This window comes from Haliotis rufescens, unplaced genomic scaffold (assembly GCF_023055435.1).
Source record: "Haliotis rufescens isolate VD_foot unplaced genomic scaffold, xgHalRufe1.0.p SCAF_12, whole genome shotgun sequence".
Classification (NCBI taxonomy): domain Eukaryota; kingdom Metazoa; phylum Mollusca; class Gastropoda; order Lepetellida; family Haliotidae; genus Haliotis; species Haliotis rufescens.
Window position 1 is genome coordinate 15,007,744 of NW_025963802.1, and position 21,255 is coordinate 15,028,998.

The 21,255-nt window shown below is 39.9% G+C and overlaps 1 protein-coding gene across 2 annotated transcripts in view; it reads left to right on the plus strand.

Moving 5' to 3' along the window:
* Nucleotides 1-639: 639 nt before the first annotated feature.
* The window catches only part of LOC124146089, an 86,112-nt gene continuing 65,496 nt past the window's right edge, over nt 640-21,255 (plus strand). For both annotated transcript variants that reach the window (XM_046516165.2, XM_046516166.2), the window contains exon 1: nt 640-756. The gene's annotated coding sequence lies outside the window, so the exon portion shown is untranslated. The remainder of the gene's footprint in view (nt 757-21,255) is intronic.

The following is a 21,255-nucleotide window of genomic DNA, read 5'->3' on the forward strand; positions in this document are numbered from 1 at the left end:
TTATAATAACTGAATTCTACTGCCTCACCTTCTGGTTTCATTTCTTGTGCGATATCAAGTTTGAATATCGTTTAAGATGAAAGTTGAAAGAAGTTACCAAATACCATTCGTATGACAGCATCCCGAAAGCGACCCGTGAAGATCCGGGGTAAAATAGGTCTTCAGCAAGCCATGCTTGCCGTAAAGGCAAACTATGCTTGTCGTAAGAGGCTCGCTGACTTGGTTGATGCATATTATCGGTCCCAATTGCGTGGGTCGATACTCATGATGTCAATCACTGGATGGTCTGGTCCAGACTCGATTATTTACATATAGCTGGAATATTGCTGAGTGCGGCGTTAACAAACATGCATTTTTTTCACATGCATTTTTTTCACATGAAACAAACAAACAAATACAAATTAAGCAAAAGTTATTATACATCTCATTTACAGATAAATGTGATTTTAATTCAAGAGTACCAAGGACGTTCGGACATGGAATAGATCCATACTGTTCTCTCTCCATTAGAAAATTCAACTGGCGTATTCTTATTGTTCTAGACCAAAGTTAAACATTCTTCCCATCTTCATCTATCTGGAGTAAATCACCTTTTAGAGAAATAGAGAAGGGAGGCAACTCTTATCAGAACCGATCCCACGTGACTAATGTTTTGGTAACATGGCGGATACTGGACGATTGTTGTTGATGTCACATTAGCTATTCACGCATACATCTCCTCTCGGCGGTTTCGCGGTGTTTTTTTCCTTTTCTGAGGTAAGGCAGCATTTGTTATCTTCTATATGATTAACGTTTGTGTGGGAGAAAAATGTTGCGTTCAACGAATAAACTGAGACGACAAGATTAATGAGCTCGGCGAGCACTGATGTTTCGGAAAGGGTGCCTGCACTTCGGCTAGCACCGGCATCAACCATTCGGCTTCGATTGTTGCACTTACATTCTTGATGGTTGTACAAGGAGGCAAGATTAATGTTAAAGGTTAGAAAAAATTGAAAGGGAAAACGAAGTCGTCTTGATTCTTGTGTTGAGATTTTTATTTGTCCAGATGCCAATGCTTGTTTTGACAGCAACAGGAGATACAGTTTGAGGCTAGACTTGCTGAGGCTACAGTAACAAGCTTCAAAGATAACATTGATTATTTTCTGAAAGGTAGAAATTGTTTAATAGTTCGAACATCGCAATATTTGTCATTTATAGATGTGTTTGTGAATGTAGGTTCTCAGTCTTAATAGAACTTGATTATGTACATTCTCATTATTTGTAGTCTCTAGTCATGTTCGAAAAAGTATAATTAAAACATCAGTAGAAATATTTATCATTAATCAAACCAGTAAACTTATCAAGGATGTGTAAATACATTGCCAGTAGTAGTGGGATGATTCACTGGTGCATTTATAGTCCACTATAGTCCTTACCATAGCCCTAACATGTAGAAAAACTCTTAAAAATGGGAAATTGCAGCTCGTCTGATACCTTAACTTTAGGGCAGTTTGGTAAGGATTATAGTACCAGTGCCAATTTCTATCGCTGGATTTTGATGAAGATAAGTTTATTTTTCAGAACGGCATACCTTGATTATTTTAATCAGAACTCTGTAAATGGCCATCTCAGCATCTGGAACATTTTTCGATTTCAACACACTGTGCATGGTTATCATGATTATCAGTGTTTGAAGTTCGAGGGGTTCTTGTCATTATCAAACTTCCAATGACCCCAGGACCCCCCTTAAATAGAAACTGATTATGATCAGTGACTGTTATTGATTATTTACCATGAGTGAGTGAGTGAGTGAGTATGGTTTTACGCCGCTTTTAGCAATATTCCAGCAATATCACGGCGTGGGACACCAGAGATGGGCTTCACACATTGTACCCATGTCGGAAATCGAACCCGGGTCTTTGGCGTGACGAGCGAACGCTTTAACCACTAGGCTACCCGACCGCCCCCTATTTACCATGTATATATGTATATTTAAAAACATGATATTCCTATGCTGATTGTAACTGATAATTGATTGTAAATGTTCATGGTGTCCATTATCATGATTATCATTTGTCTTCTCAGCATGATATTTAATGTTCATTTCAAATGATTCATCCATTCATTAATTTGATACATATATTAATTTTCTTTAACACACTAATCTTTAAAATTTAGCCAATAAGACATTCCATTGTGACTTATGTTTTCCATTGTGACTTAAGTTAGAAATAGGATTTTGAACGTTCAAATCATGATCAGGGAAAGTCAAAGCCACATGTCTGTCTGTCTGAGAGTAGTGAATGTCAAGTGGAACAAGTAGCTTTCTGAAAGGATCTTGTTATTTTACTTAAACCGCTTGTTCGAAATAAGCTGCAGACAAGTTAGATATGAACAATTATGTCTTACCCCTAGTGATGAAAATTCGGTCATGATCAGTAACAGGGTTTCAAAATTCATGTCATAATCCTAATATTTTGTATTTGAGATTGATGATTTCTTAGGCTCAAATACACAAGGAGCAAACCACAAGGACCACAGGACCCTATTGTTTTTTAAACGCTGAATATACTGCATGGATTTGTCAGAGATTCCAAGCTTAGTGCCCTTGGCAAATTGGGAAAATCTTTATTGTGTTCCAAATTGGGATTTCTTTTAAAGTTTTCCTAAGTTGAGAGGTACTTTGACATTGCATGTAATGCAATAATGTTAAACTATGCCTCAAAGCCTCTTTATTGGTCCTGTTAAAAGTGTTATCAGTGAAATAGTTGACACCCCTAATGAACGTCAGTTACTATTGGGAAATGCATTGGAAAATATATAATTCCAATTCTGAATTTTTCTTGAAAATAGCTGCAGACTTGGGTCCGAATATCAGCCCCTGACAGGTCTAGATACACCCCTGTATTGTGTGCACAATGGTAGAACTTAAAGGAACTAGAACTGCAATTTGAGAAACAGGACCTCCTATGAACGTATTGGAAAGAGCTGAAACTGAATAAGGTTTGGTGCCGTAGGTGGTGTTTGGGTAACAAAATGTCATAAAACTATTTGTGAGTTTTATTTTGAGTTAACCCACTTTAAGGTTTCAAGTGACCCAGTGCTGACATGGATGTCTTCTCAACAATAGTCAGGAAAGTTGATCAGGACAAAGTATTGATCCATACCAACTGCATGTGTGCCGGAAGGCGGAGCGTTGTCCTTAATCTGGTTTATTTTGAGAGCTGTCATCAGTTTTCGAAATTAGGTGAGATCCTTGAGATTTGCTGCTATATATAAATCAAGGTTTTCAGCTTTTAACATTAGGGTTATTGCCATGACGACCATGACTTTCATGCTTAAGCTTGAACACTAATGAAACGTACATGTATTGTTTGTAGTAGTGCGTTTACAGCACAACAGTTACACAATGGTCCTCAGAGTTAATAACCATGTTTACGTGTAAGCTCTTTGGTAAGGGTATACTCAATATTCACGGGTGAGAATCTTCTACGGATTCGTGAATTTCCACAAATTTTAATGACCACAAATTTGTTAAACACCCCCAAATTATGGACCATGCTCCATTGAAAAGAAGTTACAAATATCCATTCTCATCCCCGAATACTGCTTAGGTAGACATCTCTGGTCAAATAGTCACTAGTCCGCATCTCATTTTGCATCTTTTGGATTACCGTATTCGACATTATAAGCGCCCAGGGCGCTCTCAAAATTAGAAATAGGGGTCTCTTATTAGAATATTATTTTGGTAAAAAATTGGGATTGTTCACTAGCCAATATATTAGCAAATATCCCCGTGGGCGCTTATTAGAGAGGGGTGCTTATTACATCGAATACGGTAGTTGTTTATCATGTTTATGTAAAATAAGTAAAAGGCAAAAACAACTTGTCCCTCTGGAATTTCAAGCAGTGGCCTTGTCTATCCCCGAGAAAACTGATATTTTTGGGCATAGACAATGAAGACTCTGACATCAGGCATTAACGAGAGTGACATCATACAAAAAATATTTGAATCTTGGGAACCGTGCTGGAAATGGCAGAAGAGCAAATTGAACAGGTATTTTTAGACTAAGTGTGATTAGACCAACAATGCTGAGCATACATAAAGTAATTGGTATGGGAGTTATGCAATCATGCAGATGCAATTGTAGACCTGAAACAATAATAGCTTCCACATGCGTGTGTATCCAGACCAAACATGGGATCACCTTGCAGTGTATTAATAACCAAAATTGTTCTTCCAATATTATCATGCTCTAATACATGCTAGAGTCTCACAGACATGTGGGTTCCACATTGATGTGAAGACACAGACATAATGGATTAGATAGGGGCCCAGTTAAGTCCTACGTCCTATGTTAGTGATACAGATAGGCCTCTGATTACCATGGTGGGAGCACAACTCCCATTAGATACTGGTAATGATCTATCATAATGGCCACTGATGTCTGGCGTCCTTCGTTCCTCCTTTCCAGCTGGGATGAATACATGGATAGAACATGACCATTACTAAGGAACAAAGTTGCACCAATTTTTCACGCTTATTGCACCAGTTTGCAGTGTAAGAAATCAAGTATTGATGTTAATGGGTCCTTGTTTTAACGCTTTAAATGTTAAATTTGAAGATTCGGGGTGTCTTACAGGGTTAGAAATAAACGCTAGCCCGCAAGCCCGGGGCAAGTACAAATTCCTGCAGGCTAGTACAAATTTCCAAATATCCCCATCGTTTCCACTTTACAAGGTCATTTTATCTTTACCCGGGTTATTAAAGTTTTTGTGTTTAGTTCTCATCCTGCCTCTAGCATGTCTAGATTCAAACACTTTGGCAGCAAACCCCTGAGATCCCTCTTAATTTTGAACACTTGGTTTTACTTTTTGCATTGTTTTTTCCATGTAGGTCAGCTGGGCTTTTTGAAAACTTTCTGATCATATAGAAACCCCTGACTTCCAGTTGTCCATAACTATCAGCGCTAATTACTGTAAAGTGCTGGCTTCCATTGTCTATTGCTAATCACCTATCAGCGCCAAATATCTGTTGGCTTCCCTTGTTAAGTTTCCACCGTTTGTTATCTTATTACTTTTGTTGTTCTTACATGTACATATATATGCTCAAAGCATTCATTCACCTGATGAAGGAGTAAGCATATACTCCGAAACATTGTGATCCTCATAATAAAGAAGTTGACATCCATAAATTCCCTTCTAAATGCCTTTCAAAGACAGTGTTCTATATCTTTTGCTTGACAAAGCCAGGACAGCTAGATCTTAATAAAACCCTGTGAGGAGCATCGTCATCATCATGATCATGTTAACAAAATGTGCCAATAAATCAATCAAAGACTAATTATAGAGCCCCTAGCTATTTAGAAATGTAATCTGTTGTTGTTATTGTTACCATGGTTACAGTGTCCCACCCTCTCAATCAGAAGGTTATGAGTAGTTATTATATATACTCCTTAATATGACCTGTACTGTATTTCATTTATATTGTTTATGGGCGTTGCTGTCACTTACTTTGATCATGATGATAACGTACATTTGTAGTATAGGGGGAAAGATGGCCCAGTTATATGTTTGTATCATGGCTCATGATACAACTCTCTAATATCATCAATATGTCCATGTATCATTGTCTTGTAGGATATTGTATCACCATGTTTTTTATGCATCAACATATTCTATTCATCATGCACCCAAGTTATGATATTCATTGACTGTCCCCATGGTCTAGTGGTAGAGCGTCTGCCCGGAGAGCGGAAGGTCCGGGGTTCGATCCCCGGCCACGTCGTACCAAAAGATGTTAAAAGATGGTACTGTCTGGCGCTCGGCATTAAGGGGCTAAAACAAGGACTGGTCGGCTCGGAGTCAGTATACTGTGTCTGAGTGGTGTATTCATGTTAAACTGCGGCATGGTATCTCAGTGTGCGAGCACTATAAAATCGGTATCAGTCTGAGCTAGTACAACTAGAAGCAGCCACACACACACACACGAGTACAAGCAGCCACAAACACACACATGCATGCACGTCGCTATATGTGCAATAATCTTGGATGTGACGTTAAACCCCATTTCACCTCACCTATGAATATTCATATTCATGATTATTTATTTATTTATTTATTTATTTATTTATTTATTTATCCCGATTTATTTATTTATTTATTTATTTATTTATTTATTTATTTATTTATTTATCCCGATGCCTGCAAGTGAAAATGTCTTTACATATTTTCCTTGATACAAATATCTCAGCTTCAGAATCTAATCTTTGCACATCTTAATGTGTTCTACAGTTTTCAGATTCCACCAATTTACAGTCTCATCTATTTGATGTATTCTGACATGTCATTAAGGTTTGCTAGTCAAGGGATCATTGATCCCAGCATCATCAACTCATATAACCATTAGGTGTTGTGGCTTAGTCCATGTAGTCAGGCACTGGGGCTTCCCAGTGCTATAGTCCACAAGTACTCTTGTACACTCATGCTTTTGTATTGAGTCTGGGCCTCCAGATATTTGTTGAAGGATGTATTCTGTTATTGGGGATGTAGGAGAAGAGCAAGAATGCCTGTATCGAAAGACTCCGCCATGGATTTTAGTGTGGGAGTGAGGTGCTCAGTGGGATGCTTATTGACAGCATGTTTATTAGATTGGTGTCAGGAGGGGGATGCATTGCAGAGACAGGCACAGTTAGAGCTGAGCTCAGTCCAGAAGCACTCCAACAGATCTAGGGCTGTTGGCCAAAGATTCAGAGCCCTTAGAACTTGGAGCTTTCGCTTGCCAAAAATGCAGTTAGGGGCAGAAGCCAACAGCTTATCCTTCTAAAACTATTAGTGTTTTATGATAAAGGTATGTAAATTATGTTACGTTTTGAGAGTTTGTTAATCTGTGACAATAGATCTACTTGTTTAGTGGACAATTGACGTTTGAAATAGATAAAATCCCACTTCTGTTCCAAAACTATATTTATTATGAACATATAAACCTTTTAAAATGTTAATGACATCAGCATGAGGAGGGTGCCTAGAGCATATTGGGGAAATTTTGTAAGTATATGATACATGGCTATTAATGAGACATCCAGCCATTAATGATTATTAGAAATATGAATTAGTGGGTTCGGATCATTGCCAAGTGTCTGCCAGCCCGTGGCTGGTAACTTTTCTATTGGGCTGCATGAAAATTTTCCTCCTCCTGCCCGACTATGTGGCAGATAATTTTAAGACTACTGATGTATTCAGTTTTATTATGAGTGAGTGAGTGAGTATGGTTTTACGCCGCTTTTAGCAATATTCCAGCAATATCACGGTGGGGGTACACCAGAAATGGGCTTCACACATTGTACCCATGTCGGGAATCGAACCCGGGTCTTGGGCGTGACGAGCGAACGCTTTAACCACTAGGCTACCCGACCGCCCCAGTTTTATTATGACTCCTTTTAGATTCTCAAGTAATTGTTTGCATTATTTCAACTGAATCAAGACATCGACTGACTCTTAGTTGTTTGCGATTTTTCAATATTTATGTCATGTCTAAATGCGTGGTGGTAATTTTGAAGATGGGCAGGCCACACTTATTGATCACCTGCCCGACTGTCTTGTTGGATTCTAAGATTATTTTGAACACTTTACTTCACGAAACCTCAAGAACCCCACGTCCCCTAATTTTGAACTTTGTGATTGGCACACAAATATGGGCATCACAAGATGTTCTCATCCAACATTATATATAATTAAACCTGATGTGGAAAAATGTGCTCAATCAAAACATGGGGAGCACGGGTGGCCCAGTCATCTAAGGCATTGCAATTTGCTGGGCAGAGTTACGTCCCTTAGACACACCAGAAACCTATGATGTTGGGTTAGAATCCCAGTTCGCCACGATTATTTTTCTTGGTTTCTCAGAACTATACCCGTGCTCATGGGTTTCACCAAAGTGACCTTCCTTCCCAACCTTCGGGCTTCCTCCCACATCAAGCTGACACGCCGTGATATTACTGATATCTGTTAAAAGCGGCGTTATACTCAACTCACTCACTCACTCAAAATACTGAGGCCGGTAAGGCCCTGTTACAAAACACCAGGGCCCCGTTCCACAAAGCGAACATCTCATTCTTCAACACTGAATTGCAACAATCATAAAGTACTAAGATTGTTTTGTGGACCAGGGCTCTGTTCCTTGTGTGACTATAACTTTGAAGCAAAGTACAAGTTTCTTTAGGCTGGCACTCATGACAATCCATTTATTGAAAGTAAAATCTGAAAATGATGCAAAAACTAGTGGTCACTCAGCGTCAGTAGTGAAATCCACACCAATTTACATCAGAGTATCAATTTATTTTCTGCGTTAAGTTCTTTCGCGACTTGCATCAAGTCAACAACATCCAAGTCAGCTGGAGACTGAGAGTTGTGCAAGAGAGTGGGAGCTGCATTGATTAGTACAAGTATATTTGTAGCCAAGACAGCTCCTACTCCTACTCCTAGTGTAGTCCCCGCACATGACAGAAATTACAGTATCCATGGTAACTGAGGATGAAAGACAATTTCAGATGATTAAGTTTTTTCCCTGTTGTGGATGTCAAGAGCTGTGTATATCAAATCTGGGATGTGGACGTATGATTGCACATCGGCTTTTACCACAGAAATGTGATATTTACGTCCTAAATGTTCACACTTTTCTAGCCATGGTGTGCGTGTACTGAGGTTATCATTACAGACTGTCCTTGTCTTCTGGAAGTAAGTTGTCAGAGATGGAGCCTTGCGTCATTTAGCTAATTCTGGTTTATGAATTGATGTTTTAGTTCTCAAAAACATTGTCGCTTGTTGTTTTCAGACAAGAGAAGAGATTTTAGGTTGGAGTTATGTCTTTACTGTGTATCTTTTGAAATCTGGTTACACAGTCAGGGCATGCTGACATACAATTACTTAGATTCCCCATCATAGTTGTCAAAGAAACATATCTCAAACATTAGCCCTGTGAAGTTGGTTGTTGTTTAACGCCGCCCTCAGCAATATTGCAGCTATATGATGGCGGTCTGTAAATAATCGAGTCTGGACCAGACAATCCAGCGATTGACATCATGAGCATCGATCCATGCAATTGGGATACGATGACATGCATCAAGCAAGTCAGCGAGTCTGACCACCCAATCCCGTTAGTCGCCTCTTACGGCAAGCATGAGTTGGTATTCTAACCTGGAGCTGAAGCTTTAGTCTAGCAGGACTGCAGGGTTAGAACATAATTACCGTGCCCCACTAGCTCGGGGCAAGTACAAATTCCTAAGACACATTTCCTAATTTCCCCTTTGTTTTAATATTTCAACTAAGGGCATTTTATCTTCACTCGGCTAGTATTGCTTTTGTTTGGTTTAGTTCTAACCCTGACAGTATTACTAATTTCTATTGTAAGTTTATTTTGATTAGTAAGCTAAGATATAAATACTCAATCCAAAGACTCCATATGCTCAGATGAAAAGTGAGTGAGTGAGTTTGATTTTAAGCCGCTTTTAGCAATACTCCAGCAATATCATGGCGGGCTACACCAGAAATGGGCTTCACACATTGTACCCATGTCAGGAATTGAACCCGGGTCTTCGGCGTGACGAGTGAACGCTTTAACCTCTAGGCTACGCAACTGCCCCTTAGATGAAAAGATTTCTGCCCACTCCGCTCCAAATGGCACCGAAAGATTATGGCGCAATGGAGTTGGTGTGTTACATTTCTTCACATGGGTACATTTAGTGACACTTGCATCCCTCTGTGGTATTTCCTCAATACAGCTAAAAGCATCATTAGGTCCTCATCACTCACGTATTGTGAAAATGCCAATAAAATTGAGAGTCAGGCTTCGTCAAGAATTTTGAATCACATTTTCAGGCATAAGCATTTGACATTTGCCCAACCAGTGATGAAGTTCAGCTGATAACCGTCTCTTTAAGAACATCTCTTTGGCTCATTGGACAGTGGATGTAATGATCTGACCACCATCTTTTTCATAGCTAACAGGAAATGAAAAAAGTAAGTACTTAGGTCGAAGTTTGAAAGTTTTACGAGGTAGTGTAGTGCTCCACAAGTAGCTTACAAACAGTGGAAATGCGTTGTATGTCAAGCTTGACTGGAATTTGGCACTATGAGACATTATGGCGGCGGATAAGGCTCCATGATGCTCTGTGAGGAAGGTAATCACTGTTGAACTTGGAATTTGCTTCTCTTCAGGTGTCATTCTTCTGAGGAACTAAAAGAAGGACATTTATCATGTTTACATTGCCATTAGGAGTATTGTCCTACTTGTCAACGGGTCATCCAAAGCTGGTCTTGGATGGGATTGAGAAGTCCTCTGCCCTCCTCAGTTAGTGATAGATGAGAAGTTTAGGTGTTTAAGTCCGGGGGGAATCAACATTTCAGGGATTCAAATTGGCTCTAGCCTGCAAGTTGGGGCCCAGTAGAATATTTGTGGGTAATTTGAAAGTAAATGATTCCCGAAGTAAATGCAAGTCAATGTTGCATCCCTAAAGGATATGTTGATATCGGTTAATTCAACTTAATTGCAATACATTTTGTCCATTTTGAAGAGTAGATAAATCTTGCACAATAGCTTAATTTTGTTTTTTGTAGGATATATTTCTTAGTACAATTTTTCTCATGTTACACTCCGAGAAACCACTTGTGAGCCTGGGGCAGTCGGGTAGCCCAGTGATTAAAGTGTTCGCTTGTCACGCCAAAGACCCGGGCTAGATTCCCGACATGGGTACAATGTGTGAAGCCCATTTCTGCTGGAATATTGCTAAAAGCGGCGTAAAACCTCACTCACTCACTCACTCACTCACTCACTCACTCACTCACTCACTCACTCACTCACTCACTCACTCACTCACTCACTCACTCACTCACTCACTCACTCACTCACTCACTCACTCACCCACCCACCCACCCACCCACTCACTCACTCACTCACTCACTCACTTGTGAGCCACAATTATCCGTACTTGGCTCATGGTGTCATTTCTTTTGTACATTTAAGTGTTATCATAAGGACTTTTTCTAGCTGAGCTAACTAGACCGAACAGAATTTTACTAAACATAGACTTGGGACTCATGGCATAAGTCACAGGCTGGTGATTACTGGTAATACTCGTCCGGCCTCTGACAAACACTTGGGTCTTCAAGCCAGAACTTGCCTTTTAGCATAATTCTCAGTAGATTTATGTGTTAATATATAGTCTATTAATAGTTGAGATTACTGGACCGAAAGAAACTTAGGGATTGGACTTGTGGCTGGAGTCCACTGCTGATCCCTGTCAGGCCATGAGGTTAATAACCAACTGACATACTTCCTAGGTCTTAGGATGTGTCATGATAGTTTTAGATGCTGAACGCATTAGTCCTTCAAGGTAACTACTCAAGTATACCCTCAGTATGTGCTTTGATTTTGTTTTAATGATGGAGAAAATGAATTTCAACCTTTGTTTAAGCTTGATGAAATTTGCTTTTTGAAGGATTACTCAGAGTCAAATTGGGGTTAAGTGATCATGGTGATGAAGATTGGTACAGCACAACCATGATTGTGTGGAAAACAGGATGTTATTACTATTAGTCGGGGTTACGAGTTTCTCACCCAAGTGTATATGTTATACAGTATCAAAAATAAGCCTGAAAGTCAATTTGTTTGTTTGTTTTGTTTGTTGTTTAACGCCGCACTCAGCAATATTCCAGCTATATGTCGGCGGTCTGTAAAATAATCAAGTCTGGACCAGACAATCCATTGACATCATGAGCATCGATCCACACAATTGGGATACGATGACATGCATCAACCAAGTCGCCTTTTTCGACAAGCATAGTCGCCTTTTACGGCAAGTATGGGTTGCTGAAGACCAATTCTAACCCGGAATCTTCACGGGTCCCTGAAAGTCAAAGGGTCAGTGTCATATTTTGTTTGTTTGTTTGTTGTTTAACATTAACCCACAGTCAGCAGTATTCCAGCTATATGACGGGGGGTCTGTAAATATTCAAGTCTGGACCAGACAAACCAGTAATTGACTTCATGAGCACTGATCTAAGCATTTAGGATAAGATGACATGCATCAATCAAGTCACTGATCCTGACCACACAATGGTGATGGTTGCCTCTTACGACAAGTATGGGTTGCTGAAGACCAAGTTTAACCTGGATCTTCACGGGTAGGCCAGTGTCATAACCCTAACGCTATTAGCAAACAATTGAAGGGGGCCCAAAATGCCAATACAATGGCAGAAAACCTCAAGAACCCAATGTCCCCTTTAATTTCAGTCCTTTGCACTAGGGTTGGGACAGGGTTACTCGGGTACTCAGGTCGGTGGGTCCTGAGTAGGACCCTGGTACCCACATGACTACCCAGACCCGTGGTTAGTCACATAATACACTGTAATGGCATTAACAATAAAACTCAAGTGTTGCACTACAAGTATAGCTAATGTTCACATTTCTTTCTCACTATGCAAGCATTCGTTCTGACTTTTATATGTTCGAGTAAGGATAAAGCGTCTATCCACTGCAGTGTATGCATTACCGGGTCGTAACTTTGGACTCGTCCCAGTCCCACTTTGCACATGGATACACTATTCATGTAATGATGAAGATAATACTGTAAATTTACTTCCTTGATAACCATGAATCAGTATCTTTACAAATTTGCTGTAGTCTGACTTCTGTTCTGGAGTTTACCTGTTAAAATTCTGAAGGATCCTTTCACATGTTCAAGAATGGCGGAGTGCACTATTAGAAGCAATTTTAAGCTCAGATGAGACTGGCTTGAAGCTGGTGTCATAAGCTGTGATATGTCCTGTTGGATATGGCAGAGTAAAGCCACATTAGGTCATTGAGAAATCATTTGAATCTGTTGAATACAGAAGTTATGAATCAATGAGCAGCAGATTCAAGTGATTTCTCTGATGTAAACCATGTTATGGTTTATATAAAACTTCTCTATAATTTTGCATAATGACCTATCATCACCTATAGTCGCATCAGTTATATTTGTTAAGGCCTGTGAAGATCCAGGGTAGAATAGGTCTTCCACAACCCACGCTTGCCATGAAAGGCAACTTATAATGCTTGTTGTAAGAGGCGACTAACGGGATTGGGTGGTCAGACTCACTGACTTGGTTGATGCATGTCATCGTATCCCAATGGTGTGAATCAATGTTCATGATGTGAATCACTTGTTTATCTGGTCCAGACTCGATTATTTATTAGACCGCTGTCATATAGCTGAAATACTCCTGAGTGTGGCATTACACAACAAACAAACAAACAAACAACTTGCTAAGCATGTTCAGAATGGCCAGTTAATTCCTGGATGAGAATCGACTTCAACAACAATGGCGTGACATCATCATAATGGTATGGAGATGACCAAAGCTGGCATGCTGACACAGACACACATGGTACTGCCCGCCATTCATGGTGTTGTCTGTCTCCTCTTGATCTTGTGATTACTGCAGATGTTAAACAACCAATCAGTGTCCGACTCCCCGCTGCCCATCAGTGAAAACATGATCAGAGGCAAGCACTGACCCTAAACCTTTTGATGTCATTCTGACCCTATTGCTGAGGACACTGATTTCGGAGAAGTAATGATTCAGTAACAGATGTCATGTGAACATGGTGTACTGTTGAAATAATGATTTCATAAGAAGACAGAATACTTCAGGTTGTCCACGACAAGCTGCAGAAAATAGAGGTATTGATTTATGGGACATAGGCATTAGCCTGTGTCAGTTTGCCCCTTGTTCAGCATAGGGATTCATGGTCAGAACAGGGCCCCAGGTCTCCATGCTTGTTGTGAATGAGACTAGAACAAGTAGATACTTCTTATGGAAATTATATTGTAATAGCAAAATGTATGTGAAAATCAAGTACAGTTGTCAACGTAGTAAGCGCCCATTGCGCTCTCAAAATTAGTAATAGGGGGCTCTTATTAGAATATTATTTTGGTGAAAATAACAGCTGAAAGATCGTAAATTTCAGGGTTTTTGCTGACACCCTGAAATGTTTACATACGACAGATATATTTTTCCAAAATTTAATTGCCAATAATTAAAGGTGCATATAACACATGAGTGCGTATTATACACGAGTGAGTGAGTATGGTTTTATGCCTCTTTTTACAATATTCCATCTATATCACGACGGGGTACACCAGAAATGGGCTCCAGACATTGTACCCATGTTCGGAATCGAATCCGGGTCTTCGGTGTGATGAGCGAAAACTTTACCCACTAGGCTACCCGACCGCCCTGTATTATTCACGAATAAATATGTTATGTGTACATTGATCAATCGGAATGGGTGCTAATTCGGATTGTTCACTAGCCAATATGGCGGTGGGCGCTTATTAGAACAGGGCGCTTATTTAGTCGAATATGGTAATCTAATACCCTCTTTATAGGTTGAGCTCTTCCGGAACATAGCTCTGTCCTGCATACAGCCAGCTCCTGTCATTGTCCATTAGACAGCAGGTCATTTTTGACTAGATTGTAGATTTTTCCTCTTATTCTGGCTAGACACCGGGTGTGTTTGTTTATCTTGTTTAATGTTATGTGAAACTGCCTTGCGTCAAGCTGGGCAGTTGGAGCCAAAGTCTGGAATGTCTACTGACCACATGTAACTGACCTGGGACCATTCCACAAAGCAATCGTACACTTAGCACTGCTAAGCGTTAGGATGATTGTAACACACATACTTTATCATATGCTTATGAGCCTGTGAAGATCCGGGTTGGAATAGGTCTTCAGCAACCCTTGTCATAGTGGCGACTATAATGCTTGTCATAAGAGGTGCCTAACAGGATCGGGTGGTCAGGCTTGCTGACTTGGTTGATGAATGTCATTATATCCCAATTGTGTAGATAGATCCTCATGATGTGAATCAGAGGATTGTCTGGTCCAGACTCGTATATTTACAGCATGCCGTCATATAGCTGAAATATTGCTGAGTGGGGCGTTAAACAACAACCAACCAATGACAAAAACATGTATGCTTCCCATAGTTGTAGCCAAGATGTCTTTGTGGAATGGGGCCCCTCTGACCGTTTTATGATAAAACAAGATCTTTAGATATGTTCTATGTATTATAACATGATGATGTTCTACAAGATGCACTGAAGTATAGAATAAGGATACGGTGATCACACTGGGTCACTATGTGTCACCCTGTGTACCATGACAGCATGGACTCTTTCTAGTTATCAAACAGACTAATGTTAATGTTAGAATTTTGATAGAAGCAGGCAGCTACATTTAGATTGAAAAGGATCCTCCATGTGATGGGAGATTCGTTGCTTAATTTAGGGCTATAGCATTATAGTAAGGGCTGGCAGAAAAGGGAAAATAAAATGGTTCAGGGACAGTGAGACAGACTTTAAGACATCATCATTATCAACCTGGCCGGACCAAAGTCATATGTCAAGAATACTTATGACTGGAGCCTTAATGAAATATTTTATGATTTGAACACTGCACGCTTGACATAAATATAAAGGGACATGTAACAGCGAATACAAGTGAGATGCTAGATTAGTTCACACATTTTCTGACATTCAGGGTCATGTGTCAATAATGATGGAAGTCATAGTGCTCAAAATTGCTCAAATTTGCCAGGTATCTTTGAACACAGGAAACAATGCCCATGATTCCTGAGCTATAGGTCCCCTGGCCCTATACGCCTGATACCTGCAAGTGTTTGCATGGTCACTTGACCGATTTGCATTCAAATCAATAATTTGTATGAAATAGTGCTTAGATGTACATGATGTAGTTCAAAAGCAAGCTGGATCTTAACTAATCTTAGAAAACTTTCATGAGTATGAACTAAATCTATATAGGCACATTCATGATGATACAAGTCTGTCTCCCAGACCCAAGAATCAAGTCTACAACGATTTGGCAAGTCTAGACTCGAGGCTGAAATTTAACATTGTTCTGGCCGCCCTTTGAATTTTATGTACTTTTAAATGAGAAAACTTTATTTCTGAGACTAGATGTTAGTCTAATAACAAGTGCTGTGTTCATTCTTAACAGCAAACATCAGAGGCCGATTCAGTGTTGAATGAACTGGAAGATGTGACTCTTAATCTTGCTGGCCGGTGTCAGACGTACTAGGTTGACAGTAAGGAACTCAGGGTATTGGAGGAACTCATGAGTTTGTGCACAGTCTGACATCATGATTGTTTATTGAGCAACTCTTGTATGCAGTGTTCCCGATGGCTTTTAAAACTGCCAGTCCCCGTTGACTGGCAACTGTACAAATTACCAGTCTCCGCTGATTTTAAATATAAGTCCCAACTTTCAACAAGTAAAAAATGTTCAATGCAATGACGTCATTTCTGAAGTAACTTAGTTAGATCTTCACATCATTCACACAAAGTTCAGACACAAGTTGCTTTTTTTTTAAAAATATTTCGTTGCTAAGTCTAAAAATATATATTTAACCTCGAAGAAAAGCGAAATGTTATTTCCTTGCACTTAAATAGACATGGGGAAACCCGGATGGTAACAGAAGCTGACTTTGTTCGAAAAATATACTTATACGAATATCGTTGATGTTTTGTTTAACAACAAACATTTAGTGGTTGCTTTTTTTGTTGTCCACAGGGACTGGCAGTCACATGAATTACCGGTCCAAGCCTAATTTTTCTGGTAAAACACAGGTAATTACCGCTAAATAGGAACACTGTGTATGTGACATGATAGAGTGATAATCTCCTGGGACAGATTGTGACACAATAGCTTATTAACTATTTAATGTGATACTATGGAAAACTAAGCATGGATTGGCCAATGGCCTGATGTCACATTGGCACAGACAAGACGTAGAACGTACAAGCTCTGTCATGTCTATAGACAGAAATTGACCACATGCTGAAACCAAATGACAGTTTGCTTCAGGGAACTAGACATTGACAGATTTGCAGGTTTTTGATTTTTTATATTAAGGTGGGCTACATTCATAATGGAGTTTCAGTTGTGTTAAAAACGTAGCATGTGATCTATCAAAATGCACATTTCTGTCTGTTTCCAGCTATAAGTACTGCTGGAGATGATGATGTATTGAGGAAGAGGAAAGCATGTTCTGTTTTTCTACAGGCCACTACATGAAGAAATACAATTTCAAATTCACTGTAGAACGGAAAACCCCCTTCAGTGTTAATGAAGTTAACTTGCACTTGTATGGATTTTAGGTATCTGGAGACCATTTAGCTTTAGAAGTTCAAACTTGGGCATTGTTCCTACATATTATCAGTATTTGAGCTGTTGAACATAATGTTGTACATTTATTTGTATTTTTAACGAATCTAATCGACCAGACAGTCCAGTGATTGACATCATGAGCATCGATCTGTGCTTGTGTTTCTTTGTTTCTTGTTTAACGCGACACTCAGCAATATTTCATCTATATGTTGGCAGACTTTAAATAATCGAGTCTGGATCAGACAATCCAGTGATTGACATAATGAGCATCAATCCATGCAATTGAGATACGATGACATGCATCAACCAAGCCTGACCACCGAATCCCGTTTGTCACCTCTTACGACAAGCATAGTTGCCTTTTACTGCAAGCATGGGTTGCTGAATACCCATTCTACCCCGGATCTTCACAGGTAGAGTAAGTAAATGAGCTGTGCTTGAAATTAAATGTGGTCTGGAGTCCTTGAGACTCTCTCCTATGGTATCCTCTTTCACTAACATTAGGATTATGAAAAGGACCCACTGACCTTCATGCTTAATTCTTTTGCCCTTGTGAGTATGTTTTATGCCACCATTCATAATAGTTCAGCAGTAAATGGGCTTCACACATTTCAGTGTGTTTGCATGATGATCGTACCATTAAACCAGTACAATACCCCACTGCTTCACCAAGGCGTAAGTCACTATTAACATTGTGAAGTCATTCACACAGTCTACCAGCAGGTATAGACATCATAAGGGTGGGTGACCGAGTTTGGCAGCTTGATTCCTGCGAGCTTCTGGGGCTGTGATCCTGCTTACTGAAGCTTGTGTAGCACATATGGCGTCTCCTTAGGCAAGACACTATGTTAGAAATATGCCTCTGTTCATCTTGCTGTGCACCATATCCGTGGTCGTGGGTTTCACCAAAGTGGTAAATGTCTGAGACCTGCATCACTTCGGGCTTTCCTCCCACATTAAGCTGGCGTGAGTGAGTGAGTATGGTTTTATGCCGCTTTTTAGCAATATTCTAGCAATATCATAGCGGAAGACACCAGAAATGGGCTTCACACATTGTACCCATGTGGGGAAGTGAACCCGGGTTTTCGGCATGACAAGCGAACGCTTTAACCACAAGGCTACCCCACCGCCCCTAACTCGGGTTGTATACTCCACAGGGAGCTGAAAATGAAAATCGATTGCACACTGATCATGCTGATCCATTGTCCTGGGTAATAATGTAGCACTTTGAGCATGCTTTAGGATGTGGATTTTGCGCATTATAAATAAGAACATTTATCATTATCTTGATTATTGTTTTCATTTTCATTATTACTATTGAATACAACTAGTCCACAATTTTCTTTAAGGACTAGTATTGCATTAGTATTAATGTCTTGAAGAAAACTACCTTACCAGTTTACAATGGTTAAGACTCGTCATGTCTAAACCATTCTTTTGTTTGTTTGTTGTTTAACGCCACACTGATTGATATTGCTGGATTGTCTGGTCCAGACTTGATTATTTACAGACCGCCGTCATATAGCTGGAAGAATTCTGAGTGTGGTGTTAAACAACAAACAAACAAACAAAACTGTGGTTTAGACATGATGAGTCTGAAGGATTGTCAAAGCTGTTCAAGACTTCTAGTTCTGGGAAGGGAAACTCTTGATCCTCTGACAATATAATAGCTTCCTTGTGTAATCAGTGTAAAAGTCATCTCATCTTGTAGGATTTCTAGCTGGCAAGACAGAATTCTAATTAGTGTTCTGTAAGAGGATGTGGATACTCAATCCCGCTCCACAGAGAGTTACTAAGGCTTTCAGGGTGCTGGAAATCTGGGTCATGGCTTGGGTCATCTTGCCGAGGCAAGAGAGTTAACTGACTTTAAAAGTCCAGTTTCCACCCTTGCCGAACTCGGCTGGAATTACTCGGCTCGATCGTAGCGCCACCAATGGCTATTACCAGTTATGTCCCTTCTGAGCCTCTCCTGTGCACCAATCAGATTCCATCACTTGCATTTACTTCACACAAAATGGTGGCGCCCAGTCAGGACGATCTGATCGATAATCACGATCTATGTTGTGATAAAACGGGTCTTACATCGCAAAATGCATCAAATCACGTAAGCACCTTGGTTAAAAACATGAAAAGATTTGGAAAATATCTGCTGACAACAAGATGGCGGTGCACATGCTTTGCAATCGATCGAAATCTGCACAGCAGTTTACGAACCGGATTTCGATTTCGGTGCATGATTTTGATTGGACTATGCATAGACTCGTGAGTCCAGCCAAAATGTAACTCCATAATACCAGCCTAGTTCGGCAAGGGTGGAAACTGGACTTTTATAGTCAGTTAACTCTCTTGCATCGGGAAGATGGGCTGGGGTACTGTCAACAGGGGTGACTGAGTGAGTATGGTTTTGCACCACTCGTAACAATATTCCAACAACATCATGGCAGGGGACAGCAGAAATGGGCTTTATTTGTACCCGTGTGGGAAATCAAATCCGGGTCTTTGGTGTGACGAATGAACGTTTAAACCACTGGGCTACCCGACCACGCTCAGCAGGGATTTGTTTGGGATGACGGTAGCAGTCTTCAAAGGTCAGGGTAGCATGGATAGGATATAGCTGGGGTTTGAGCAGGAAGGAATAACTTTGGGATAGGTGTAAGGCTTGGACTGGAAGTTTGGAACTGTGAACTGAGGGTTAATGGACATGATAGATGAACATCATTGGGAACACTGATTTTTATGTGTTTGTGTATGTGCATATTCGTTTTTGTTTCATTTCTAAAACTTTGCCCCCTTACCATGCTTACTAACTCTGATCCTTTAACTAAGATGACAAACAGTTATGGTATATCAATTGAATGTATGCAGAGTAAGTCCTGCTGTATTATGCTAATCTTCTCAATCATGACAAGTCATGCAATCACTGTTGTGTATGTGTGTGTCAACCCACCCATACATCACTGGAGAGTTGGTCAATGGTCATCTGTTAGTCTCTAAAGGAGCACCTACTTGCCATGTCTGTCAAAGACCACCACGTTCATTAGTGTACATATCGATTTTGAAGTTTGATTGATTACCACCACAGCATTGCCAGGTTTGGAAGGCATTCATTGCTGTAGTAGTGTGAGCGATTGCATAATCTGACATGGGGTGTGAGGCCTATGTGTGGACTCCTACTATATGCATTGGGAGGATTTCCCTGGAACAGTTATAAGAGTGAGTGAGTGAGTATGGTTTTACACCACTTTTAGCAATATTCCAGCAATATCATGGCGGGGGACACCAGAAATGGGCTTCACACATTGCACCCATGTTGGAAATCGAACCCAGGTTTTCAGCGTAACGAGCAAACGCTTTAACAACAAGGCTACCCGACCGCCCCCCCCATGACGTTTGGGCCACTTATACTACCGATATTACTCAACTAACTATATATAGTTATGTCCGAATGTTATGTTGAGTACACGGGTATATGATTATAACAAACTACGGTTATAACGAACTGAAGTTGGTGGTCCCTTTGAGTTTGTTATAACCGTAGTTTACTGTAAACCGACAGCCTGAAATGATACTAAAGAAAAGTCTGTGTGTATTATACCAGAGAGATATACCTTTCCAGAATTTAATGGCCCATAATTAAGGGTGCGTATTATACGAGTGAGTATTATGCATGAATAAATAAGTCTTGTTTACATTGATCAATTGGAAGGTGGGCTTATTCATGTTATCATGGTTATTGGGAGTGTTCACTAGCCAATATATTAGCAAATATCGCCATGGGCGCTTATAAGAGCGGGGTGCTTATTACATTGAAAACAGTATTTGATCTTAATCCTTAACTATTTTAACCCATTGCACTGATAAATTTCTTGATTAAAAAAAACAAGATACCAATTATAATTTTTCTCATTATGAAATATGAAATTGATGAACCAACATTGACCAATTCTTAAACAATATACATGATATAAATATCCAACAGTGATGCAACATGAATATTTGAAGCCAGTATTAGATTGTCATGGGATCTGTGAGGTGCTATGTTGAGGC